At 34.8% G+C, this 27,935-nt stretch overlaps 1 long non-coding RNA gene across 1 annotated transcript in view; it reads left to right on the top strand.

Moving 5' to 3' along the window:
• The window catches only part of LOC140699310 (uncharacterized), a 511,866-nt gene that overhangs the window by 273,745 nt on the left and 210,186 nt on the right, over positions 1 to 27,935 (top strand). The window contains exon 3 of the long non-coding RNA XR_012077373.1: positions 2,022 to 2,073. This is a non-coding gene — a long non-coding RNA (uncharacterized lncRNA). The remainder of the gene's footprint in view (positions 1 to 2,021; positions 2,074 to 27,935) is intronic.

Below are 27,935 nucleotides of genomic sequence, written 5' to 3'. Positions count from 1 at the left end.
TTTTTTCTAAAAACTAAACAGAATGTAAGGGCATATTTTATTTATTTTATTTCAGTCATGAGAACAGAAAAATACCTTGATTGCAGATAGAAAAGAAGAGTATAGGCCCTTCTGTGATGAGAAAAACAACTTTTGTTTTTCCGAGTTGCTGCATAAGCATTTTGCAGTGTGATAACCCTGCTCACACCCAGAGTCTGGACACTTAGATAAGAACTTGGGTTTAGGATTCCTGCCATCACTTCCCACTTTGCTTTTTCTGGGGCACCTCTTAAAATAACCACTTAGATTTAAGGCCATTAAAACTACAGCCCCATACACCTTGTAAGCAATAGATGAGTGGTACCCTGCTTTCTGTCTTGACCTAGAAGAGAGGATTTCATTTCCCCCAGCTCATTGTGCCCAACCTCCCACCCCGATCCCTTTCTGGGATATGTAAGTAACCATCTTGTGACTCTACTTTCTTTGTTTGGGTGCACTGAAATTGCACCTTCAAACAAAACAATTCCATGGATTTCAAGTCCCCAAAGTGGGGACTCAGATGCTGAGGGAGCTACCTGCCCATTCCGTGTGGGCAGCTTGTGTGCCTGCATTCAGCAGGTTCATAATCTGCATATTCTTAATTTAATGCACTAGCTATGGTCCCCCCAACACACCCTCTTATGAGACGTCAAAGACAGTGCAGTACTGGGGTGACCAGATACCCCGAGGAGGAGCTGGCATGGGAACTGTGTGAAATTAAGGCTTAGGATAGCTAAAGAGTTTTCTACTCATCAAGGTTGGAGGACAAGGAAAGAAAGAATTTCCACTCATACATGGCCTCCTCACTCACCCTCATCCTCTCCTTGTTTTAAATATATATATGCATGCATATGTTTGTATTTATATATATGTATGTATATATGTGTGAATATATGTGTGTGTATGTGTATGTATATATATATATATGTGTGTGTGTGTATAAATAGGAAACATAAATAAAAGAATAGGTTTAGTCTGACACTTTGGAACTTTTCATCTTTTCAAGTGATCCTTTTTCTAATTTGGGGTGGATGGTGGCCAGCAGCAGGGTAGAGGCAGAGAGGTAATAATTTCCCACTATAATGGGTTACGTTTTGGTTTAATAGTAGTCCTCGGTTCAAATAATTTTGTGATATTTTCCTTTGTATTATTACCTCCATAAAAGTAATCTATTTCTTAATACCTTAGCTAATCATTTTATCCATTAAGGCTGCCTATAATACGCTAATGATATATGTCAGGGGTGTGAATTCTAGATCCAACTCATAGACAATTAAGAATGATCAGTTAAGTGATAAAATTGTATGTTAGACAACGCATGTGATGATGCACCTGTCCTGGCATTATCAGCATTCAGATCTCTCCTCCTACAGAGAATAGATGCCATTTATATTTTCACTTAGAATGGAATCAAAATTCATATACTTGGCTCTGAATGTAATACTGGCTTTCATTATTCACTTTTGTTTTTTATTTTCCTTAAGAAATTTGCTTTAATATTTCCAGCACTCATTAGCCATGTGGTCTCCATAATGCAGAGATTTTGTCTGGCTTGTTTAGCATTATACTCCCAGGACCAAGTATTTAAATGTTTTTAATGAAGTAAATAAATAAGTAGATACTTGGATATTTTTTGCATGTCAATAACTGCTAATTTTGTGTTAAAACTTACCAAAATAATATGCTGTGGGAAATTTAAAAAAAAACAAAAAACAAACTTCAGCTTTGTCATAAAAGTTAATGTTATCCAACCACCATGCAGGGGTTGTCTTCTTTGTGTAACAGTTTGCATAGTAAGTGGGTGGATATTTTTCTTAAATTCACTTACAGAATTTAATAATGTAAGGGATATTAACATTATGAAATAATCTATATACATTTAAGTACAATTTTAAGGAAACATAGATCATGGTGGGAGAAGTGAGGAAGGCAAAAAAAAATTAAGTTAATTGTTTTCAATAATGTAACCCTCATAATTTGAAATTTTTGCTTTTTTTCCCCAGAAAAATGACTTTCTATGAATGACAACCATTTCTCCAGAAGCTGAAAATAAAGGTAATGGTCAGTTTGGAATGTATACATGTACTAAATTTAAAAATTATTGCTCTTGTTAAGATTTCTGACATCAGAATTCTCCTGAACTATTTCTCTTATGTTGTCCCATCCAGTTGGTCTAAGTTGGTACAAGGTATTTACTAACATTACTTGGGAGCTGTGTTTAATGAAAGTCAGTATGACATAATGGTGGAAAATGTGGGCTCTGGGGCCAGGTACCTTGAGCTCAGATCAAGACCCAGCCAGCTGAGGGACTGTGAGCAAGTTACTCGGTCTCTTTGAGCCTCATTTGTAAATAGGGATAATAATTAGTTTGTCGTGAATCATTAGTTTGTAATGCACATCGAGTAGCAGGACCATGGCCAGCTCTTTGGAAGTACTGGCTAATATTACTGCTTGTTAGTTTATGGAAAGAGTGTGTGGAGAATATTGGTGGGTGGAGAGAATTTGTGTGTGACAATTAGTGCATGGAGAGAGAGATTACCACTGATACAGTGCATGATGGCCTGTGGACACCAACTGGGATAAAAGTGTCTATGAGCGACCACTGGAAAAGTCGACGGCAGAGTGCCTGTGTGGGTTTAGGGCGATTTCATTGTCCTACCCAGAGGAAGAGGCTATCAGGCGTTTGGGTCACTGGAGCAGTGCCCTTTCACTAGCTGATGTGTGGTTAGCTTTTAAACTTCTTATAACCTCTAAGTTTCACAACTGAGAGTTGAAGTGTTCTGAACTTAATATTATTCTACTGAGATAATATTTTTTCTCATCCTAAATCTCTAGGATTAAAGACCTTGAGTGTAAGGATGACACCAAAACCTCACAAAACAGACTGTACTCGCTTTTCACCCCAAATAGCAACACTGGACAAATTACCTCATCCCTGCTTCCCTACTTATATAATTTTCCAGATGAAGTGTTGAGATCAGGTCACTCCCAGATGCATTGTGTAGCCTGTGGTCCACTTTTACTCCCATCATTTTCTATTTAACTTGGTATTTTCAATCCCTTTCCTCTCTGATATTATTAGAACGAAAAAAGTGCCCTAAGCCTTGGAGCTTTATACATGTAACTAAAAGAAGAGTTTTTGCAAAGACCAGAGACATCTAAAATAAAAAGTTAACTTTTGATCAACAAAAAGTGAGTGTCACTATGAGAGGGAAAAAAGTCGGAATTTTTAAAAAAAAGCTCATAACACAAATACGTATTAAAAAAAAGAATAGAATATGATACGTGATATTTGTGAGACTGTAGAGAAAATGTTTTCATGTTTCTGCACAGTTAGGGCTTTCTGAACAAAACTAAAACAGAAACTTGGGACCTGAATTAAAGGACAAACCTTTACTTGAAAGATGACTGAATATAGTAAGGGATTTTACATTTGTGGAAGTACACTTTTAAATGTTGAAGGGGGATAAAATCCAGAAACATTCCAGGGGTTGAAACACTAAAACACTTGTTTTATTTTTCTCCAGAGAGATTTACTTACATTCCAATGAATAAGAACTGTTCATTACCAGCTTTATATTCCCCAAGGACAGATTCTTTCTATTAGGAAAGTTGAGTTTCCTTTCCTTCTGCAGAAGGAAAGGGGGACAATGCATATAATAACTCACAGATGCATATTTTAGGTGTTTCTCCCTTTCAGTTTAGACAATTTTATATACACAGTCCATCTAGCTCTCTTTTCATTGACCCAGAAATGAGAAAGTTTGATAGAAAAGGAGTCAATGTGGTTATAAATCATGTGTTTACTTTTAGGACAATATGAGTATATACGGATATTAAAAACTAATCAATGTCAATGGAATAGAAATGGGAAAAGACCAAAGCCTTTATTTACAATTATTTCTTACAAATTATTGATGACACCAAAATGGTTTTCATTGTTGCCTGTTACGCTGACTCATTTGTTTGAACTGTTAAATACGTTTTCTAATGGGAATGAGACATGGATACAAGTTGGATGGAAACAACTGAAGGTAAACATTTGCTATTTTAAATGTGGGTAAGGTGTTGTTTAAGAGAAGTGTTGGTGGACAGAGAGACCCCCTAAATTAGGAGGCCCACCAAAATGTGGGTCCTTGCCGCCGGCTGTGAAAGATTTCACAGCAGAGGCAGAGGGACAAAGTGTAGAAGCTGCTTTATTTCTCAAAAGAAGAAAAGGTAGGAGCATGCTCGATCGGTGAGCTGTCAGCCAAGACGGCCTGTAGAGAGAGCTCCAGTTGTGGCTCAGGCCACGTGGATGTTTATGGGAGGCTTCCACCATCATGTCCTTGTTCCAGGGATGCTGGAGCCAGTTGCCTTTGTTTCCTGTCCTGGTAGGAGCTTTTCCAGTTGTTGTCATGGCAATCGTAAACTGCCATAGAGCTGGTGGGTGTGTCGTTCAGCATGCTACTAAATTACAGTGACCATATGATGAGGCTTAAAGTCCACTGGCAGTCAAATCCTTTGTCATCTTGGGCTGCACAGGTTCTAAAGGATTCTTGTTTCTTCTCTTTGCAGCTGCTTCCTGAGACTTAGATAAGACTAATTCCTTTCTTTTTCAGGGAGGGGCAGGGGTATGATCCTGGGGGCAACAACCTTAGTAACAAAAGGAAAGTTGCTTTTAATCACAATGCTGGCAATCTGGTGGACCCAATATCCCCCAGAAAACTATCTCCCAAGATTCTGCTCAGCCATGATAAGAGGCAGGGGTTAGGGGGCCTTAGTTCCTGCAGAAGATTGTTACACTCCAGGAGGAGGAACCAGATCCTGCCCCAAGGCTGCAGTATTGTTTCTTGACTGCCCCTCCCTTGTTTCTGCACTCCCTCCCTTCCCAGATGAGCAGTTGTTTAAATCTGCCCTTTGAAATTCAGGGAAGGTCAAAGAGACCTTGAATTAAGCCTATTGCCACAAACAAGAAACTGGGAACACTGAAAGATTTATACCAGGGAGGACCCCACAGGGTCTGCTTGGTATCAGAAGGATTCATTTTATTCTAATCCTCTATACCTCTTCCTTACTTATTCAGCTTTGGGCAATAGGCATTTGCAACTCTGTTAAATGACTAGGTCATTTAATTCCATACTTCTTGTCTGCAAAATTTTCCTCGGCTTTGATCACAAAGGACTCTTCTTTTAGGAGGCCGTGCTTTCAATGTTGTGTCTAACTTGATTTTTTTCATCTTCTTGTCTTATACCATACTTAAGTATAAGAAATTCAGGGGAACTAAAGGGAATAATCTACCTGATCTCTTTCATCCATGTAATTTCTCCTGTTTCTATAAAATAAAACAGAACAGGAACTTATCACCCTATTCCCACACCCTGTAATGCCTGATTACGAAAGACATTCATTCTGCTAAGCTCTTCTCTGTTTATTGTGATCAGTTCAGACAGCATTCAGAGACAGACACTAGATGTTAGATTCTTTATGAAATAAATGGAAAATCTTCGTCGCATGAGGATCTGCCTTTCTTTATGGATCTTCTAAGAAGGATTAAATTGCGATACCTTTTTTTTTCTTATCCAGAGCTAATGAATCTAAATTGTAAACATTGTGTTCTCAGGCAACATACAAATTCATTGACATTTTCAGTTCCCTGAAGTTCTCAAAAATTTTTCAAATTATAAGTACTTGTTAATGTCGACTGAAATAAATGCGCAGCCTAAAAGTTGAGAGTTATGTTTTATTTGGTGGGAAGACACAAGTTGGATGACAGCCTCTCAGATGTGCTCTGAGGGACTGCTCTGAAGAGGTAGGGGAGGAGCTAGGATATATAGGAGCTTTACAACAAAGACCAGGTAGTTGGAACAATAAAAGATTACTTGTTATCTAAAGAAAACCAGGCATCTCAGGTTAAAGAATTCAGTGCTTTTCTGTGTATGGAGGAAGCAAACATTTGGGCTCATTGAATTCATTCCTTTGACAAGCACCTAGCTACCTAGGGCCAGTAACCTGTCCTTTCTTATTCTGAGTCCCCTCAGGGTGCACCATTGTGAGTGGCTGCAGAGGCTGGGCTGCAGGCTTGTCTTCACGAGGGGAGGGGGGAGTGGGGCGGCGGCCGCTGATAACTTGATGGTTTCAGCATTCTTTGTTTGCTGATATGGTTTGCAGTATTTTTTATTCACATTAACAACTATTAAAAGCTGGAGCATTTCTTGATTTACATATGGGAATGGAGTTTATGTAGAAAGGAAGAGAATAGGAAGAAGATGGGTAAAAATTAGTAAAATAAGGAGAAGGAGAAAAAAGGTTGAAAATAAAGGGCCAGAGAAATTAGAGGGTAGAAAATGGGAAAGAAAAGAGGTGAAAAACTAAAAGTATGTATTCATGTATCACAGAAACACATTATTGCATCAAACTCCATTAGTTTGACAATGATAGTGGGGTTTTTTTTAGTCTTGTTTTCTTTATCATATTTTCAATAAAATAATTTTCAAATTAAAGTATACTTGACTGTCACATGTTGATACAGAAGTAGAATTTTATTAACAACTAATGATGATTATTTAGTTACATTTTTGAGAATTTACCATGTTCGGATACACTGGTCCTTTAAGTATATTAAATTGTTTACCTTACCAAAATTTTATGAGGTATATACTGTTCTAGCTTCCACTTTTGAAATAAAAACTGGTAAAATCTTAAAACTGTTTGTGAACATCACAAATCTGATAAAAATGGGAGAGCTGGGATTTCAGCCCATATTGTATCCCTTTTCAGGACGTAGACTTCTAAACATTTTGTGAAATAGGTTTCTCATGGAGTTTTTTTTTTTTTCCCCTAGTAAACATAACAGCATGTTCAAGTGGAATTTTCCCCTGAAAATCAAGAACAAAATAAATTTTAATGACACCAGCAGTACATGCAAAAAAGATGGTAGAAACCTAATGTTGTCATATTTAAGTCTCCTCATCCACATCAAGTATATAAATTGTGGGGACATTGGAAGGAGTTTGTTTTGTTTTATTTTTTTAAGTAGAGTTTTAGTGAGAGCTAAATTTTGCTGTAGATGTGAGTTTTTTCCCTGTATACTCAATTCAAGAGACAGATGCTTTAAGGAGACAACTCAGAAAGCTTCAAAATTGTCCTCTGCAGTTTAAAACTTGTGTTTACTTCATGCCCGCAAACACAACAGGGCAGGGAAACTTACATACTCAGAGATTTTCTAGACCATGAGTGTATGACAGTCTCTTGAGGAGAAATTCTAGATTGCACATACTAGAGAATTGTTCTCAGTTGCTCTCCAAGAGTAGAGCTTTTATGGCAAATGGACCTCAGCAAAATATAAGCTACATTGACTCCAGATGCTTAGTGCCTAAGAGTGAGTGACCAGCCACAATAGACGATGAAACTACAAATGACAGATCATGGCAAAAGAGAAACTCACAAGTAAGTTCCATTATTCAGCCAGCTTTCAAGAATGGTCACACCCAGAGATGGTAACATTTTACCACTGCAATTTTACACAAGTTGGAATTTTTTTGCCCACCCTTCTCTCCCGTTCCTCCCTGCCTCCCACCATAAAACTTTTACCTTCCTATTTGTGAACCTGTGCCCTTGTCTATCCTGGAGGATATAAAATAGAGGTTGGCAAGCTAAGGAATGAGCATAGATGCAGAAAGTAGAAAGAGAGAAAAAATCAACCTCCCCCCAACTGATTCCACTATACACAGTGAGGCTTATCAAATCTGGCTTGGGAGAGTGAGAAAGTTTTGCCTTGAAATAAAGTTTAAAATGTTTGTTATTTTACAATTATGGACATAATCATTATTTTTTAATGGATTTTATTTTTAGAGCAGATTTTGGTTCAGAACTAAACTGAGCAGAAAATATGGAGAGTTCTCATAAACACCCTACCTTCACACATATACAACCTCCTCCACTATCAACATCCCTCACCAGAGTGGTACATTTATTACAATTGATGGGCCTACATTGATACATCATTGTCATCCAAAGTCCATAATTTACATTAGTGTTCACTCTTGGTGTTGTACATTCTATGGGTTTTGACAAATGTATAATGATGACATGTACTCACCATTATAGTACCAAAAGAAGAGTTTCAATGCCTTAAGAATCCTCTATGTTATCCACCTCTCCCTCCTCCTAACCCTTGGCAACCACTGATCTTTTCATTGTATCCATAGTTTTGCCTTTTCCAGAATGTCACATAATTGGAATCACATAGTATGTATCCTTTCAGGCTGGCTTCTTCCACTTAGTAACATGCATTTTATGTCTTTTCATGGCTCAATAACTCATTTCATGTTAGTGTTCAATAATAATATGGTCTGCACGTATTTTCCGTTAACCTAATGAAGAACATCATGGTTGCTTCCAAGTTTGGGCAACTGTGAATTAAACTTATATAAACATCTAAGAACTGGATTTTGTATGGATATAAGTTTTCAATTCACTTGGGTATATACAAGGGCAGTTGATGGATATTTTGGTAAAAGTAAATTTAGTTTTGTAAGAAATTGTCAAATTGTTTTCCAAAGTAGCTGTACCATTTTGTATGCCCACAAGCAATGAATGAGAGTTACTGTTGCTCTATATCCTCACTGGAATTTGGTATTGTCAGTGTTTTGGAGACACATTCATTATTGATCAGAGGATATTTTATCATAAGGGAGTAACTAGAAACTCAGGAGTCTTCCCCAAAATTTATTCTAGAAGTATTGGAGAATTAATCCCACAGATTAATTAAGGAGAGTTAATAATAGTTCCTGAATATTGTATTGCACTTATACATTATATTACAAACTTAAGATATCTCTACTATATATAACTCAAATTGCTTTAAATTCAATATTGTCAATTCATACATGTTTTAATGGGAACTCACAGGATGAAATCAGCCTACCATTTTATGAATTTGGGGACATCCAAAAGTATTCACCTAAGGTGATCTTAAACATTTATTAGTTTTATTCTTTGATTTAACATTTACTAAGTACTTTACCTAGAGTGTGGCAGTAAAACTGGGGATACAAATATAAATAAATCATGGCTTTTGTTCTCAAATACCATAGTAGTCAAAGTTGTTTTCATTAACTGTGACAGAAACACCACTCTTACCACTTAAACGTAGATGAGAATTTATTGCTCAAATAACTGGGGTGTCCAGTAGTAAAGCTAACTTTAGGACTTCTGGGTTCTTTATGTTCCTTTCTCTATTTCTGTTTCTTCATCTCATTGTCTCTTTCCCTCAGTATTTATCATTTCTTTGTATATTGTTATAATCACTCTTTGCCATGCTCCAGATAAATTCCATCAGAATAATAAAGGTGAGGGCATTGCTGCAGAATAGCCTAGAAATACATCATTCCCACTTACAATCCTAGAAAAGAGAGATTTTTCTCTCTTATCATGACCTTAAAAAACTGATTGGATTTTGAGAGTTATGTTCTTCAGTGTTATTTTTTAGGAGTTATTATGCCTTGAGTCAGAAGATGGGATTACAGAGGGGAGAGTATACCTCAAGTGATAGAGCACATGCTTAGCACACCCAGGGCCCTGGGTTCAATCCCCAGCACCACTTCTAAAAATCAATCAATCAATCAATCAACAAATAAATAAATAAACAAACCTACTTATGCACCCCCCCAAAAAAACTAAACTAAAATAAAAAGATTAAAAAAGAAAAGAAGATGGGATTATGTTAAACAGTGCAATGACTGGACTGTCCAGATAATTGAAAAAACTCACAGGGGTGAGTACAGCTCAGTGGTAGAGTGCATGCTTAGCATGCATGAGATCCTGGGTTCAATACCCAGTACCTCCATTAAAAAAAAAAGAAAAAGACTCACAAAGGTGCACCAGGTGTAATTATGTAAGACTTTAATCAAGTACATCAGGAGAAAGGAAGCAGAGGTGAGAATCGTGGGCTCAGAGTTTTCTAGGTGTAGCTACCCAGGGTTCTTTCAAAGTTGCACAGAAACTGCTTCATCTCTGGATTTTGTACCACCAAGGTATGAGTGAGAAATCTTGGTTTAAAGAGACATGGTAAAAAGTATCCTGTAGGGTTTTATATTCCTCATTGATTAGGCAGCCAAGCCAGAGAGTAAAGCAGTTAAAACAGGAATAAGCCACCAGTTTATACAACCTCAAACAATGTAAAAAACTGACTCGCAGTGTCACCAGGGGAGTTCTGGACTTCAAACAGCAGATTACCTAACTCTTATTCTTATCTTGACCAAGACCTCCAGATCTCCCCAAAGATAAGCATAGAACTCTCCCAGTTCAGCTGAAAGGTAACTTTATCCCACATGAAATATGTGTTATAGGGTACAAGGAGGATATCTTATGGTGGGAAAATCTGGACAATTTATTATGCTATTTTGAAAGATGCCTAAGCTTGTTCCGCGGGAGAATCACAAGAAAAATGTCAGGCTGGTGAAAAGCTGGTGCTGTCATTCTGAATCTGCAGCTGGAGAGGTGCAAGATAGAAGTGAATTCCAGAAGAGAAAATGGCTTATCCTTTCTTGTATTCTAGAATAGTTCTCTTTGCTTTGCTTCAGAGGAGGCTGAGTTGTGAGTAAGTGGAACTGCCTGTCAAAAAAGGTCTATCTGATTCAATCTTTATATGTATAGATTGGGATATACATATTTATGTTACCCCGAAAGGTAAAGATCTCAACTCTTGTCAGACCCAAAAGACAAGTTTACAGCTGGGAGACGGTATGTTGTGTAGTGAACGATTTTTAAAGATTTATTTAAAAAAGGAGAAAAGTAAACCTCCAAGAATGAGAGTCAGGCTGACACAAGGGAGGAAAAGTGTTGGTTTTTATCTGCTGTTTTTGTTTTACCCTCACTTAGAGGTGATCTTTTCATTGATTGTCAGCTCTTGCCCCTGGAGCGCTGAGTCATGGTTGGCTCCTTTGTGCATGTCCTCACCCATTGTATTTACAGAAAAAACCTATGGGGGTGGGTGGCTAAACTGCAATGTTAATTATAATACAATGAGCTTTGGGTTGTCTCCAATTAAGTCCTTTCTGCTATTACACTGTCTGTCGCTGTTGGGTTTTAACCAGTTTCTTGCTGGCACTCACTCATTTAGAAGTAAAGTCCCTTTATGCTGTTATGCTGCATAACACCGTCTTTTGGACCATTCTCCCTCTCCTTCACCTATCTGCCTAGTGCCCCCACTTATCTTCCTACCTAACATTTATACATCATGATTTGAAGATAGCAGTGAGAGGTTAAATGGTAGATTGGCTTGAGTCATCATTCTGGTCCTTCTTATAATATGCATGGTACACGAAGGACCCAGAAGTCCTGGTGCTTGCCAGGAAAGAAATATAGACATGCTCAGACTAGAAAGGATATAGAGGTTTGGGCTTAGAAAGAAGAGACAGATGTCTGAGACCAGTAGAAAAGGCAAGGACTATACAGAAACCCAGGGCAATGACCAGCCTATGGAGCTGACCAGTCTACTTACTGCAAAGAAGAAACCACCAAGGATCCAGAGAGCAGCACGTAGCTCCCTGCAGCCATGAGGACACAGTAAGATCCCTTCCAACAACCATTTCCCATCGAGGTGTGAAGGAAAAGCCCAGCTGGGCTAACAAGCTAACTCACAAATCTAAGTGTAACAAGTGTTGGATTACTGATCTGAGTTCTGCTGGGCTAACTTGTAAATCTGAGTTAATTATTGTTGGTTTGCTGATTCCCTGTTCATGTTTTTTTGCTAGCCAGCTGGATTTTCAAAGAGACATATCTGGCCTTAAAATGTTGGTTTCCTGCCTCCCTGCCTCTACTTTTGTGATAATGATGTTGCTAAAGCTGTTCCATGCCTATTGGCTAAATACCCCAAGCTTGTAATTAACCCTATAAAACCTCATGCACACGTCGTGGAGGTGCTCAGAGCTTCGGAGAAGAAGCCCCTCTGAGCCCTCCAGCGTAATAAATCTGAGTGCATCAACCCTCCGAGTGGTGCTTGTTTCTTGGCTGGCCTGTCATTTCCGTAACAGAGGAAGAGAAGAGGAATATTGTGAATCTGAAAAACTCCTGATTTGCTTAAAATGCAAAGGGTACCAGAGCTCTTAAACTAAATATTTAAAATAAAAACTGAAAAAGAAAAGCTCTTTGGACCAAGAAAGTCTGAAAGAGTACTATTTAGCAAGTATAGTTTGCCTACACGTCTTGAACAGTGGTGTGAGAGACAGTCCTGTGTCTTATCAGAATAACTGTCTGCACTTTATGTTGATTTATCATGTCCTCAGTTATTTATGAGAACAAAGTTCTCACCTTTGAAAGAGCTGAAGTTCTTTACAATCATATGACTTTCTGTGGTTACTTTTAAAGGTTTATGGCCACTTGGATTGACTAGATAACCAAATGCTATTTCTTGCTAACCCAGAATTCTGTCTGTAGTGGGCTGAATAAAGTTCCCAAAAACCCAAAAGTTCATGTCCACCTGGAACTTTTGAAGGTGAACTTACTTGGAAACAGGATATTTGCAGGTATAATTTTTTTAAGAAGAGGTCATACTGGTTTGGAGTGGGCCCTAAATACAATTATCTGTCACCTTAGAAAAGAGGAGAGGACACACAGAGAAACATGCAGAGAATAAGGCCATGTGAATAAGGAGGCTGAGCCTGGGATGACTTGTCTATAAGCTAAGAAATAAATGCCACAGATGGTGGACAAGCATCAGAACCTAGAAAGAGATAAGGAAGGAATCTTCACTAAAAGCCTTCAGAGGTGGTATGGCTGTATCGACACATTGATTTCAGGGATGGCTGAGAAATACCCTAGACTTCTGTGTTTTGAGAAAATGCAAATTGTAGAGGACTCCCTGCATATTCTGAGAACTCACCACCTGCACCCTTTCTTCACCCTACTTCATGACTCTCATAAACTACCTGTCTATACCTCCTCATTTTACTTGCTTCTATAGACTCTCAGGCTCCTTTCCTTCTCTTTGAAATATTTCTCATTAATCAAAGTCTCCGTATTGTAATAACCTAAGTAAAATAATTTCCTTAATTGCCAGTGCATTTTTATTTTTCATAGCCTAGCCTAAAAAACATTTTGCTATAAAAGTGTCAAAGTATAGAATCTGAATTTCTTATAAAAAATGAGGAGAAAAAGAATAGAGGAAGTTGCAAAATGATTTCCTGAACTCAGATAGTGAGAAATTTATTGGTTTTTTTTTTTTAATCAGAAAAGTTCTGTACTTATCTCTCCATGAAACAAAATGGTGTTATACGAAAAAAAAAAAATCACTTGTATTAAAACCGAACAGCTTGTCCCAGGTTGCTATGCGGACTGTTGGGAAATTACCCTGAATTCAATTGGGTAATACATAGCAGAGCCAAGAAAATGGGTTTATATTATCTTTTGGCTTTCTTATAAGATATAAAAGCACAGGTGCCTGGTCACAGAGGCTCCAATGATTCATTAGTAACAATACTAAATATTTGATTTGGAGGAAAAATTATATGTTTTCTGTACATTAAATGTTTTCTGAAGAAAGATATATTTTATAAAAATTCATCTTCTTAAATTCTTGAATAGTTTCAAGAATACTAAGATGAAAAATAAATGAGCTGTTGTGAATGATTAATTTTAGCAGAGCCTTAGCAAATGGAACAAAGTACAGAAACATTAAGAAGCTACAGTTTTACAATGTATGGATTCACCATTGGTTTTTTAAAAATGCAAATTATTAATAAATTGTTTAGGTCCTAGAGAACATGTATACATTTTATTAAAATGGCAAGCTCAAAAGCATTGTGATATAATTATCCCTTTAACCCTACCATGTCTCATTTTTCATGATAAAAAAGAAAAAAAGACCTTCTGTTTTGGCTTTACATTCTAGGTTTCAAATATTGCCTCCACTGAGGTAACTAGCTGCTTTAGACAAATTGAGATAAAGTCAGTTTTTCAGAGCAGACTTATGATCTTTTCCTTACTGACTCTAATTTAGCATTTTCAAAAAGTCACACAGGATCGTTGCTCCATATAATTCTTGTTGACTATGAAAGGAACTGTATTGATCAGTTTCACAGTATCTGTAACCTTTGGATAAGATGAAGAAATCTAAGTATTATGGGTAGCAAGTCGTAGCCTAAGAGAATACAGACATAAGCAGCAATTTTTTTTAAGGTGAACAGTAACCTGTCAGTTACTCTAAGTGGATGTTTGAAGATAATGATCTTACTATGTAGGTAAATATACTCCCTTTAAAAATTCAGTTGCCTTAACTTGATACAGTAATAGGTTAGTTGTGTATTTGATAAAAGTCAAACAACCAAGTATACTACTTCTGATGTTTCACGCTAGTGTCCTGTTGCATCACCGGATGATATTCCTGCTCATGGCTCAATGTTCCACTCTCCATCCAGTGAGGAAACATATGTTAGGATGGTAAAGGACTTAAATCAAGTAGTTTACCTGCTCTCTTTATCTGAATATCATCAGGTATGAATTGGGGTATAGCAAAATAAAAATAAAAGAGATGGGAATCAGACTCATGTAAATAACATAAATAAACACTGGGTATTTAGAAGAGCTATTTAATTGGGGTGCTAATTGTCTAAGTTGGGACTTAGCTTTCCTAATGTTAAATTTTGAGAGAAATGCATGTTCTCTCCTTTGTCATACCCAAGAAGTAAGCAAGCAGCACTTAGAAAACGTGCATTGAAAACTGGGAAAGAGAAGACACAAGGTTAGCTTCTGTATTGTTATATCAAGCAAAACATTCATCACTTAAACCAAGTGAAGTTTCTAAATGCCAATTTGAAAACCACGAAAAGTCTTCAACAAACATATTGCAATCAAGAAGAGTGGGCTAAATATTTTTTCACATCATTTACCAGTGATTCTTGTAAATGTACTTCCACCTTAATTAATACAAGACGATTTTAAAATGAATGAATCACAAAGAATTTCCTCCCAGCACTTGGCCTAATGATGAATAAGGGAAGACAAGAGAATTCTATTGGAACAAAAGACTTTTTTTTTCTTAAAGGTGAGCTAAAATGGCTTTTAAAAATACACAAAGAAAATGTGTTTTACTGAAAAGAAAAATCTTCATTCACTGTATTTGACATTAAAGCTAAGAGAAATCTGTAGAAATAAAAAAGCTCTTCAAAGACCTCTTTATTTGTAGGCATTCTGATTAACTGATTGAGAAGAGGACAATAATATTTTTCCTCCTCAGATTAAAAAAAAAAGTTAAAAATAAATGCAGTTAATACAACTACAACAAAGGAGTCAGTCAAGTGAAATAGTCAGTGTTATAGAACAGTGAGATAGCAATAATCACAACAAAAGGAGTTTTAAAACAGAGAAAGAAGTAAAAAATGCAATTTACTGTTGTGTTAAGGTGGGATATTTTATATGCTTATGAAGGGAAATGTCTCAGAGTACTTTAGGCATCCATGTATATTTCTGTGTTGAAGGCAAGTATTCAGTTAAATGGAATATCTTAAGGGATGGAGATGTCCTTGCTTCCTTATTAATGTTCAGTGTTATGATTAACTGAAGGTGAAGAGAACATTATGTTTGCAATACTGAGGTCAAGCTCCAGTCTCTGTCTATTATTAATATATTGGTGCTCTTGTGCGAGTCATTCATATCTCAAAACTTTTGATTTTTCTTAAAAACAAACAAACAAACAAAAAAAAAGAGGACAGTTAAAGAGAGGATCTTCACTGTTCCTACAGGCATTAATTTTTAACTTAAAAAATCCTGTGGTATGACATCAAAAAACAGAGAAATAAAGAAGCCTCTACAAATTACAAGAAACCCACACAACCTTATACAGCATCATTCAGTTATAGCAGCATTTACACTTCAACAATTACAGGAAGGTTGTCAAAACAAAATAAAGCAAAACAAAACTTGTCTACTTTTTTAAACACAGACAGAGGATAAAAGGTTTGAGCTAGCACAGCAGAAGTATTTTATTCTATTTAGATGAGATAGAGTTTCTAATAGGAATAAGGAAGCGATGTGAGTTGACTTGAGAAGAACTGCTGATAAAAAGCTATCATCCAGCGTATGATGGAATGTCACAAAGACAAACATGAACTTGGTATCAAAGTCAGACAAACTCAAACTCAGTATCACAGTTAAACTTCCTACATCATTTTTCAAAGACTAAGAAAACATTATAAATCAGAATACTGTAAACATTTTTCACTGGGCATGGATTGAAAAGCTTTTTGAAGGTTAATTAGCTACTTCATCTTTCTCTATTTCAATGACAGCAGTTCCTCACAAAAATAAAAGATTTCAGGTATTCAATTTGAAGTCTTCACTTTGTGGTTCATTGTATTTAGAAAGTAGTATACTTGAACAAAATTTCAGAATTTGGAAGAACTGCTCAGCCTGCAAGCTGTACATGTATAATTTAAACACTCCACCTAGATGTGAAAATCCAAATTTATCACATAACTCTTTCTTACATGGTACATGGCAAGAATTGCTTTGGGAGGAAAAGTGCAGATTTTAAAAATTATTCTTTGTTTTCCTTTATCTGACTTTCCCCCACTCTGAAATACAATCTTAATAAATCTATTGGGTCACTGACATGAGTTATTAAAAACTAATAGAATAGAGTTGGTAGGTAATTTTCAACAATTTCAATGTTTTTGACAAAATCTACAGTGTCATATTAAACCTATTGAAAATCTTTCCTAAATACAAACTAAATTAGACCACCTAATAAGAAAAATATAGATTCAGGCTTTGAAAGGTCTCTACTTTTTGGTATGTGCAACAAATTCACCATTTGGAATTGTAAGGAAAATAATAGATTCTAATTTAATCTGTCTAGTGTTAACTAATGAAACAATATTGTTGATAGAATATAATTAATTCCTAGTCACATATTAACCTTCAAACAACCTTGCATTATAGAATTACTGAAGTACAATAGATAACAGCACTTAAAATTAATACAGGTCTAGGAGGATCTGGTGGTAAATACTTTAGGATCACAGTAGTAAACACTTTAGCATTATTACGCAATAATTATTGAAGCAAAATTCCTAGAACAATATTGAAGCTTATTATTTTGTAGTCCAGAAATGTAGATTATTTCTTGAACCAGGACAAGTTTATCTTTCATTTAATTCTGGGCTTTCATTTTTGGGAATTATTTTATGCAATTCCAATCTGATTTTTTGTCTTCTCTCAAAAAAAAAATCTTCACCTTTCTAAATAATCGGCATACTGGGAAATCATTGGGAAGAATTTATCACAAGTACTTGCAAGGGAAATAAAGTTTATTACATTTGACTTCTCTCTGAAAACTGAAATTTCTAAATGAAGTCTTCTGAACTAAATATTCTAAAATAATATGAACTCAGATAATGAGTTACAGAATCTTGGGGGCTTTCAGCAAGAATGTAACCATATACTGACGCATCAATACTCATCTTTTATTTTCTATTATTTATTTGTTTTCTAATTTTCTGTTGCTTTATCTTTCCTTAAAATACTTGTTTTTGCACCTAGAGATTTCCATTAGAAATACATATATGTGACATTGTGTAGTAATTTACATAGCTCTTTTTTCCCCTATAAATTAACTGACATGACAACCTTCTTGCCTTCCTGCTTGCCTGGCTACCTTCCTGTCTCCTTGCCTTGGTGGAAAATACTGTACTGTTTCTTTCTTTAAAAGCAAAAGATATGAAAGGAAATAGCAAAATATCACATCAGGGAAAATGTGGTAGAATATACCCAACTGGAATGTAAAATCCATGAAAGCCAGGGTTTTGATTTCTACAGTAGTTTATGCCCATTGTACCATTTATATTGAAGATGTGCAATAGATGTTTTCAGAATAAATTAATTGATGTGTTGACTCTTTTCCTCATTTCCTGAGACCTCCAGATCTTTTAGGAATATTTAGGGGAAACATTATATGTACTTACTCAGCTTTTTAGGGAATTTTGGACCAAATATCAAGAGAGAATTCTTTCTGTTTTCCAATTAACTTGTTAATTGGAATTAACAATTCTGGATTCTTTTTTATGATAGGGAATAAACATGATCAGTGGTCTTAAGTAATAAACATTATTTAGAAGGTTTTTTTTTTCCCTAATATCCTTTTGTTGTCTACTCATAGTAATAAATAATAATTCACTCTTTTCTGGGGAGCTTCCTCTCCTGAACTGCTTCATGGGTCTGAGAAATACTGCATACCTTCCTCTTCCTTTGACATCCCCTTAAAAAGGAGTAAATACAATAGGTTCATCTAAGATCAAGCTCCATTAATAGCAACTGTTCAGTAATTCGCTCTGTTTAGGGTGACTTGCTTCCCATATTTATACCTAAGAATTGATGGAAATGACTTTTGATAACAGTGTTTTCTTTCTTATTCATATAAAAGGTGTGGGCTTCTTCTGTTACCTAGTTGAATCATTACAAAACAGCAAGCTCATAAAATGTTTCATGACACAGTTAAAATACATAAAAATTTCTATTCTATTTCCCTTATTATAAATAAATTTTATGTGTTATCTCAAGAGAATTGAATAGCCTAGATCATGTTTTCCTCATAGGATTTTTCAGATTCCATATTTTCAGAGAGAAATGAAACATTACCAAATGGTAATTGGCAAAAAGGCCTATTGGGCCTGCTGAAACAGCATTTATCACATGTTCCTTGGCACATCAACTTTGTGCAGATATCACCCAGGTTAATAATATGTTTGGCCCCAGGTTTCCCAAAAGTGCTTTGTTTGTTCAACTTGTAACAGGTGTCACAAAATTCTAATTTTGAATTATATTTCTGCTCCAAAGAGACCCAGTTAATTGGGTAACAAAAATCAGTTAGATTTAGGAACTTAAAGATAATGATCTCTAATAGTAAGAAAAACTCATGACGTTGGGAAATAACGTATTTAAATAATCATTTCCTGATCACCAGTTAGTGTAACCATTAATAAATATTGCTTTGCAGGTAGGAACATGGCATATGGTCTCTCCTAGACCTAGTAACATATCCCTTTTGTTGACACTTGATGATTTAAAAATTACACATTATTTTGTTGTTCTACCAACTGTATCTAGACTGTAGCTCAAGACTCTGCTAACATATTCCTTTATTTAAACATATGAAAACCAGCTGAAAAATATATTGAGAGATACATACATTTTATAAGGTTTAAGTATTTAAAAAAAAAAGAGGTTTGTGAATATTCCCAAACTGATTCAAAAATTTAGGTTGAGAGGCAAAAGACCCAGAATAGTGCAAACAATGTTAAAGGAGACGAACAAAGTTGGAAGACTGACACCCCTACTTTCAAGACTTAATGTAAAACTCTAGTCATCAAGACATCGTGGTATTGGCGAACGAATAGACAAATAGATGAACGGAACAAAATAGAGAGCCAAGAATAAGACTTACATAAATATTGCCAACTAATGTTTGACAAAGGAGCAAAGGCAATACAATGGAGTGAAGACAGTCTCTTCAACAAATACTGCTGCTACAGCTAGACATCCAAATGCAAGAAAATAAATTGAGACACAGATCTTACACCATTCACAAAAATTCACTCAAAATGGATCCCAGACCTCAATGTAAAATGCAAAACTGTAAAAATCCTAGAAGATAACATAGGAGAAAACCTAGATGACCTTGAATATAGTCATAGCTTTTTAGATATAGTACCTAAGAAATGATCCATAAAAGAAATAATTGAAAGCTGAAATACATTAGAATGAAAAATTTCTGCTCTGTGAAAGATACTATCAAGAAAATGAGAAGGTAAGACCCAGTCTAGGAGAAAATACTTATAAAAGAGATTTCTGATGAAAGACTATTATGCAAAACACAAAAGAAAAAAGAACTCTTAAAACTCAACAATAAGGGAACAAACAGCCCAATTTAAAAATGAGCCAGTCTTCAATTGATATCTCACCAAAGAAGATACACAAATGGCAAGTAAGCATATGAAAAGATGTTCCACATCATATGTCTTCAGTAAAATGCAAATCAAACAACAATGAAATACCATTATTTATATTGGTCAAAATCTGGGAAAACTGACAACACCAAATGCTGGTAAACATGTGGTGCAGTGGACCTCTCATTCATTGCTGATAGGAATGCAAAATGGCACAGCCAGTTGGAAGACAGTTTGGCAGTTTCTTACAAAGCTAAATGTACTGTTACCATATGCTCCAACAATTGTGCTTTCTGGTATTTACCCAAAAGATCTGAAAACTTATGTCCACACAAAAACCTGCACATGGATGTTTAAAGCAGGTTTAATCATAATTGTACAAACTTGGAAGAAGTTGAAATGTCCATCAGCAGGTAAATAGATAAACAAACTCTGGTACATCCAGACAATGGAATATTATTCAGTACTTAAAATAAATAAGCTATCAAACCATGAAAAGACATAGAAGAAACTTAAGTGTATATTTACCAAGTGAAATAAACCAACTGGGAAACACTACATACTGTGTGATTCCAAGTATATGATATTCTGAATATTCAGAGCTATGAAGACGGTAAAAAGACTAGTCACGGCCAGGGCTTGAAGGTGGTGGGGAGGGATGACTATATGGAGAACAGAGGATTTTATGCAGTGAACCTATTTTGTATGACACTGTAATGATGGACACATGTCATTATACCTTTGTCCAAACTTAGAATGTACACCAAGCTTGAAGGCAAGATTGAAGCATAATATAAACTATAGACATTTGGTATTATAATTATAATTGTTGAACCTACATCATAATGTACCATCAAATGTACCATCAAATGTATTAATAATGGGGGGGGTTATCCATATGTGGGAGCAGGGGGCATCTGAGAAATCTCTATGCCTCTTTTCACTTTGCTGTGAACTTAAAACTGTTCTAAAAATAGTCTTTAAAAAATAACTGCATTTGTTTGAAAGTAAAGTCAGATGGAAATTTTATTTTTTTAAAAAGAAGCAATAAACAGGAAAAATTTAAAAAAAAAAAAGAGAGAGCTATTCAGCAAGGCCCCCTTTTGGGTTAGAGTAGTGTTGGATACAAGGCAAAACTAGTTATGGCCAATAAAATGTCCTCTAGCGTCGTGGCTACCGTTTCTCCATACAGCTGCCTAAAGTACGTCTTGAATTGAATGATTAATCTCAGCATCCTAAGTCAGGGAATCTTGTCTTCTTATAAAAATCTATTGGGTTACTTGGAGGTAGGGGAGGAAGAAGTTGTGAGAAGGAGTTTGCTCTTTTAGCTACTACTCAAAATTGCATACATGGGTAAAACATGACAAAGGTCTTGGCACGGACCCAGATTAAATAAGTGGAAGGGCTCATAAGTGACAACGGCAGCCATTATTCCTAGCCAAACGCATGTCATGTTTACTTCATAGCTTGAATTAAAGCTTTCACCCTGAAATGGCCTTCTCTATCTCAGTCTGTCCAAGGGCAAACTGCCTTCCTTGATGACTTGCAACCAATCAGTTTGCTCAGAGAAAAAATAAAATGAAACAAAACAAGCCCCATTTCCACAGATCGTCTGTGAATAAGCCTTTTAAACCTGTCTTTGCTTTTTTTCCAATGAGACAATCTACACGATTGACCTTCCTATATGAGTAAACTTCAGCTGCACTCTGTTTTATATCAGAATAATTCTCTGAGTTATTACTTGAAAATATTTATTCTCTGAGCAGTTCTTTGATTCTATCTATCTATCTCTTATTTTTTTTTAAGTGGATTATAAGGAGAGAAAAATATGTATACTGAGGAATGAATCTTTTGGAGTTGGGGATTCTCAGGAACAAGGCTGGGAAATATCTTGAGAAATAATTACTAAATAAGGAGATGAGTAACTCTTCCTGTCATAACACATATAAATAATAACTTCTACCCTCTCATGATGTTGGATGTCTGTGACTACCAAGTAGGCGTGTCTGAAGATGGCAAGAATCAGAACTTAGTATGCCTAATAGCACAATGAGGCTATTTAAACCAGGCTGTGCTTTATTTTTAAGATAGCTGTTGAAGCTCATAATTCTCCTTATCTATTTCCAATTTAATGAGAAATGTTCATATACATAAAAATATGTTTATAGACAGTATGGGTTAGTGGAAAGAGACTTTCTAGAGCAAGTAGATTTGATTTTCAACCGTGACTTAATTTTTAACTTGTTGTATGATCTTAGAAAATTAACATATTTCTTTGAGCCTCAGTTTCCTCATGTGTAAAAGAAAAAGTGAAAACTTACCCATTGATTTATGCTAATGATAGAAGACAAAGTATCTAAATGACCTTAGTGCAATTGTGCTCAGTATATAATCATTTTCATAATTATGTCTTTAAAATAATTTTCTCTAAAATGCACTTTGAAATACTTGAATGCATGTTATTTTTCTGTATTACACTATTCAAATTATGGATTCTATAAAAAAGTACTGAAATGTGTAATTATTTAAGCAATAATCATTTTAGTTTAAAATTTTTATCTACTATTACCTGCACACATTAACATCAGATGCATTTCTGACAGTATTCCATCACTTGCTTTTTGCATTATCACCACATTTTCCGTGGAGCCTAACTAATCTTTCCAATCTTTTTTATCCTTATTACTAATGCTGACATATCTAATGAAGATCATATTCTATAGCAATTTGAATATCAAGCATTTTTTAAAAAAGGGAAAAACTATCTGGGTCAGCAAAAATAAATAACTCATCTATACTCAGCACTGTCTTTTCCCTTGTATATAATTTTGTCCAAGGTAACACTACTATTTCATTTTTAAGACATTTTTAAATAGTTACAGATTAAGTGTCATGACTCATTAGTGCTTAATGTGATACAATTTTTATTCGAAAGACCTTCTTCATAATGATACATATTTATTTAAGTTTGTGTGTGTGTATAAGCATCTTGACTTTATATATTCAACCTATTCTTTATCAGAAAGTTCTTTGTTTTTTAAACATACAATATTAAACAGCATTTACCAATATTAAAGTTCAACTGGAAATGCATTTAATGTGTCATGCAAAATGCCCTTTATCTGTGACACATTTAAATTCCTAAAATAGAAGACTCAATATCTTTTTCTACCTGAAGGGGAGAGAGGTTAGGTGACACAACGAATTAACTTTAAGGCTGTCTCTTTTCATCTCTGAAGACCTGAAGGTCACATTTACTTATATTGACTTACAAATGGGGAGTATAGTAGTTCCAGAAATCACCCATGTACCACACAAATTGCCAATCATGGAGATCTACGCTCAGAAGAGTCCCAAAACAACAAGGGGAAAATGCCACAGATAAAAAATGATATACTAAGTCTTTACAATGAGTTTTTTTGTAGAAGCATGATGAGTTTTAACTGTATTTCTTAATGCCCTCCATAATGTTATATAGTGATAAGACTTAGTAATCCTTTTTCCATTTATTCTTTTCTTTTTAATTTATTGAGAAAACTATGAAACAAGAAAATCCAAGTAAGCTAGTCAAGGTCAAGGTCATAGAGTAAATTAGAGCAAGACTCAGAGGGAGCCATTATGTCTGCTAAATCTCTGTCGAAGTTAGTGGAATCACTGTAATATGCTGAAACCCTCTGCTTTGTTGATTACTTTACCACTACATGCCACTCTTCTGAGTTAAAAGGTGAACTTTTTTTCCATTTATTATTTCTTTATTGTGATTTATTTAAATTAGTGCTACATTTTCAAGTCCAATTACATAGTAAAAAATAGAATATATAACCTTGATTATTAGCAAAATAAGCAAAATAAGATGTCTTGAGTAGTTTCAAGTAAAAAGCTTTAGGATATATAAAGCAGCATAAACCTGGAGATTATTTCATTTTCTTTTGAGCCTTTAGAAATACATTTCTTGAATTCCCATTTTCTGTTCTTTGTGACTCAGAGTCTAAGTTATCCTCAAGCAAACTGGCTTAGAATATGATCTCTTTATAGAGCTGTCTCAAGTGTGGTGAGAATTAGGAAGATTACCCTGAACACTGTAATTTAGAAATATTCTCTTCCATAAATAGTCTTTTGAGACTGACCCAGGAAGTTGACTGGTAAACTGGAGAAGACAGTGGTGCATCTTAAAACCGGTGCTAATAATGCCAGACATTTATACACACCATAGCCAGAAAATAACATCTCCTCCCTATTCTAACTCATAGAGGCATCAGCGTGAGAAAAATAGAGAACTCCATCCCTTCCACATGTTTTTCTAAGGGAATATTTGCTGTGTAATATCCTTATTATTTTCTTTTTTTAAGTGAAGTATAGTTGATTTATAACATTGCCTTAGTTTTAGATGTATGGCCTAGTGATTCAGTTATTTTATTTTATTTTTTTGCAGAATATATTCCATTATAGGTTACTACAAGATATTGAATGTAAATACTTTTTGCTTACCCATTTTATGTATAGTAATTTATATCTGTTAATCCCATACTCCGAATTTGTCCCTCCTTCACCTCCTCTCCCTTTTGTTAACCATAAATTTGTTTATGTCTGTGAGTCTGTTTCTGTTTTGTATGTAGATTCATTTGCATTAGTTTTAGATTCCAAATATAAGTGATATCATATAGTATTTGTCTTGCTTTGACTTATTTCACTGAGTATAGTATTCCCTAGGTCCATCTATGATGCTGCAAATGGCAATATTTCATTCTTATTTGTGGCTGAGTAATTTTCCATTGTATATATATACCACTTGTTGATGGGGACTTGGGTTGTTTACATATCTTGACTATTGTTAATAGTGCTGCTATGAACATGTGATTTCCTTTGTTCAGACAAGGAAATGAAACAATGCAATTTATCCTGTTTATCTGTTCATTTTCAAAGTTTACATATGTTTCTGCTCTTTAATCATGTCAAATGAGGAATAGATAGCTCAAAGGAGATAAGGCCATCACTTTGCAATGGTGTCCTTTTTTTTATAAGAAAAGATTATGTTTACCTTCTAAAAAGTTACTGTACAACCATCTTAATTGCAAAAACAGAGATTCACAGGAGGAAGATATGGAATTTGAAAATATAGATTCAATATTCACATATCTACCACAAAATAACTTTATATTTATAAATGGGGACTATGTATATTGTTTTCATAGTGTAGGATTAAATAACCTAAGTAGTCCCTATATTCTGAGAGTGAGTGACTCTGAATCTCTGAGTGGGTGATCTTTCTTTCTTCTCCTTTATTAAGGGGATAGCTACAACTTAAGACACAGAGAGCAATAAATAGATGATGATAGATAGATAGGTAGATAGAGAGATAGGTAAGTATACATATGTGAGTGAAAATATTGCCAGCCATATCAGTAAACAAAGAATGCTGCGGCCATCAAGTCATCAGCTGCTACCATCACGCCCAAAGTCATCAGCTGCTACCGTTACCCCCAAAAGTGAGCAAAGGGAACTCAGGATGCAGACAGGCAGGCAGCTCGGAGGAAACTCAGGATACTGGCCTTAGACAGCTAAGTGCATGTCAAAGGAATGATTTCAATGAGCCCAGACCTTTGCACCTTCCCATATATAGAAAATCACTAAATTCTTTAACTTGAGATGTCTGGTTTTCTTTAATTAACAGTAATCTTTTGAGTTCTGACTACCTACCTTTGTTGTAAAAACTGCTATATACCGTGGCTCCTCCGCTACCTCTTTGGAGCATCTCTCAGAGCAATCTGAGAGGCTGTCATCCCAGACTCATGTCCTCAGAAATGTCCACCAAGTAAAACATAACTCTCAACATTTAGGTTGTGCATTTTATTTCAGTTGACACATACATATTCTTGAATGCAATTTTAATACTTTCATATTTTCCATACTTTGACTTAACTTGTATATATGTAGAGAGAGAGGATTTCTCTCCAGTCTACATCCTTCAGTATCAATCTCTATAAGTTTTTACTTCATACCTACTTAGTCTTAATTACTACTTTTTCTGCCTCCTTTAACATATATTTTTCTCTAAAGACCCACAGTTGTTAATTCCCTAAATGATATACTGCAAGCACCCCAGTTATTCACTTTTCTATTACTGATTATTTTCCCAAGCTGGACACACATTGCACAATCCCAGATCTTCAGAGCATGCTTCTGCTCCAAATCTATTTCTGAATGTTTTTGTTTGTTTTTACTCTTCTTCCATATATATTGTTTTTTCAGAAATATAGTTTAAATTATATATAAAACTATAAACAGTAAAGTTCTTAGTGTACTCTGCCCTAAAATAAGATTATATTGAAACTTGTATCTTAAACATTTAAATCCCATTACTGTAATTTTCCCAACCGAAATCCTAATAATATGTTTATACCTATAAAACTCAGAGACATTGGAAACATTCACATAAAACAAGATACATTTATTTCTAGTGTGACTATAACACATTCTCTTAAGACTAGAGCCAGATATATTGTATTCTGATTCTTCCACTTACAAAACTGAGAGGATGTGAAACCTATAAATTCCTAAAATCTATTTCATCCAAATTACATTTGGTGTTTATTTGAGCTGTGTTGCTTCCCGCCAAAGTGATTTGCTTTCATTGAAATGAAAATAAGAAACTTACTCAATACAGAGAAAGGCATTTATTTGATTTTTTTCCTTAGGTTTATAGTCAGCATTGTAATTGCTCTGTGCTTTTTTATTTGTTTGTTTTTTATTTCCACTGTTTTCATAGTATTACTAGGAAACTTAAAAAGATAAGTTTTTTGATATTAACATGTCTTAATTTGTGATTTTTTTGGCTCAATTATGCACCTAATAGACTATCAGAATAATGCTATTCTGAACTTCAGACTTTAATTTTATTTAGTGTATTTTTTAATACTACTCAAAAATATTGGTTCTTTTAGGTTTAATGAAATATATACATATATAATTTATAATTTATATATCTATATATAGATATAATTTCTAATCTAGTTAGTTTGTTGACTTTTAAGCACATTTGTAACATAAAAACTAATTTTTGCCTAAATTGTGTTCTTGTATGTAGAAAGATACAAAATTTATTGCAAATTTTTTAGACAACATTTACCATTTTTAAAGTATTTAACTTTTCAATAAATGAATTGATTTGCCTTTCTTTTCTTCTTAGGAAAAAATTCACTTCTTTGTTAAAACATATTTATATTTATATTCTATTGAATAATTTACTCACTGAAGCTCCGTGTAGGAGTAAATTGTTTTTTTTTTTCCCTGCCTTGCCAAATTACAGATTAGAATTATCCTTTTTAAAAGTTCCTTGCTGAATCTTCTAAAAATCTTTGATTATGGTTTAAAATAATTGTTATTAGCCTTATATGGACTCCATTTTGGTACTTTCATTTCTTTGAAATGCTCATAATTAGGTGTGTATAATTAAGTCTTTCATTAAAATTGTCTTAATTGTTTTGGTCCCAATAAAAATGACAAACCACACACCCTAAGTCTATTTAATGCCTTGAAATTGTTCCCCGTGAGTTATATTACATAGTAGGGACCAGAGTCATAAAATATTTTACACACCATTTCCTTCAGAACTTTAAACATTTTCCTCAAATTAGAGATTTCTGGACAAAGTACAAATAATTCTGATTTACAACAATCCTTAGGGAGAATTTACTTTTCCTTTATTATTTACCTCATTATGTGCTATGCATAAATTTAAAGGGACAATTCATTGATAATGAAAAATGCAGTGACCTAACTAACATATTGCTATAAATTCTTTCCTTCTAAATTTTAGACTATTGCAGACAATGACAATATAGGCTTAGATAAAATTTTCATGTAAACTGTGTCATATTTAGATTGAAAGAGCTTGTGAGGATGATGTAACAAAGCGATGTGGTCATGCAGATTGGATTTCATTAGCATCAACTCACCTCTGCAGGTTTAGAAACATTTTTCTAAGATGAAGGCAGT

This window comes from Vicugna pacos, chromosome 1 (assembly GCF_048564905.1).
Source record: "Vicugna pacos chromosome 1, VicPac4, whole genome shotgun sequence".
NCBI classification, from domain to species: Eukaryota; Metazoa; Chordata; class Mammalia; order Artiodactyla; family Camelidae; genus Vicugna; species Vicugna pacos.
This window is presented reverse-complemented; position numbering and strand designations above follow the sequence as displayed.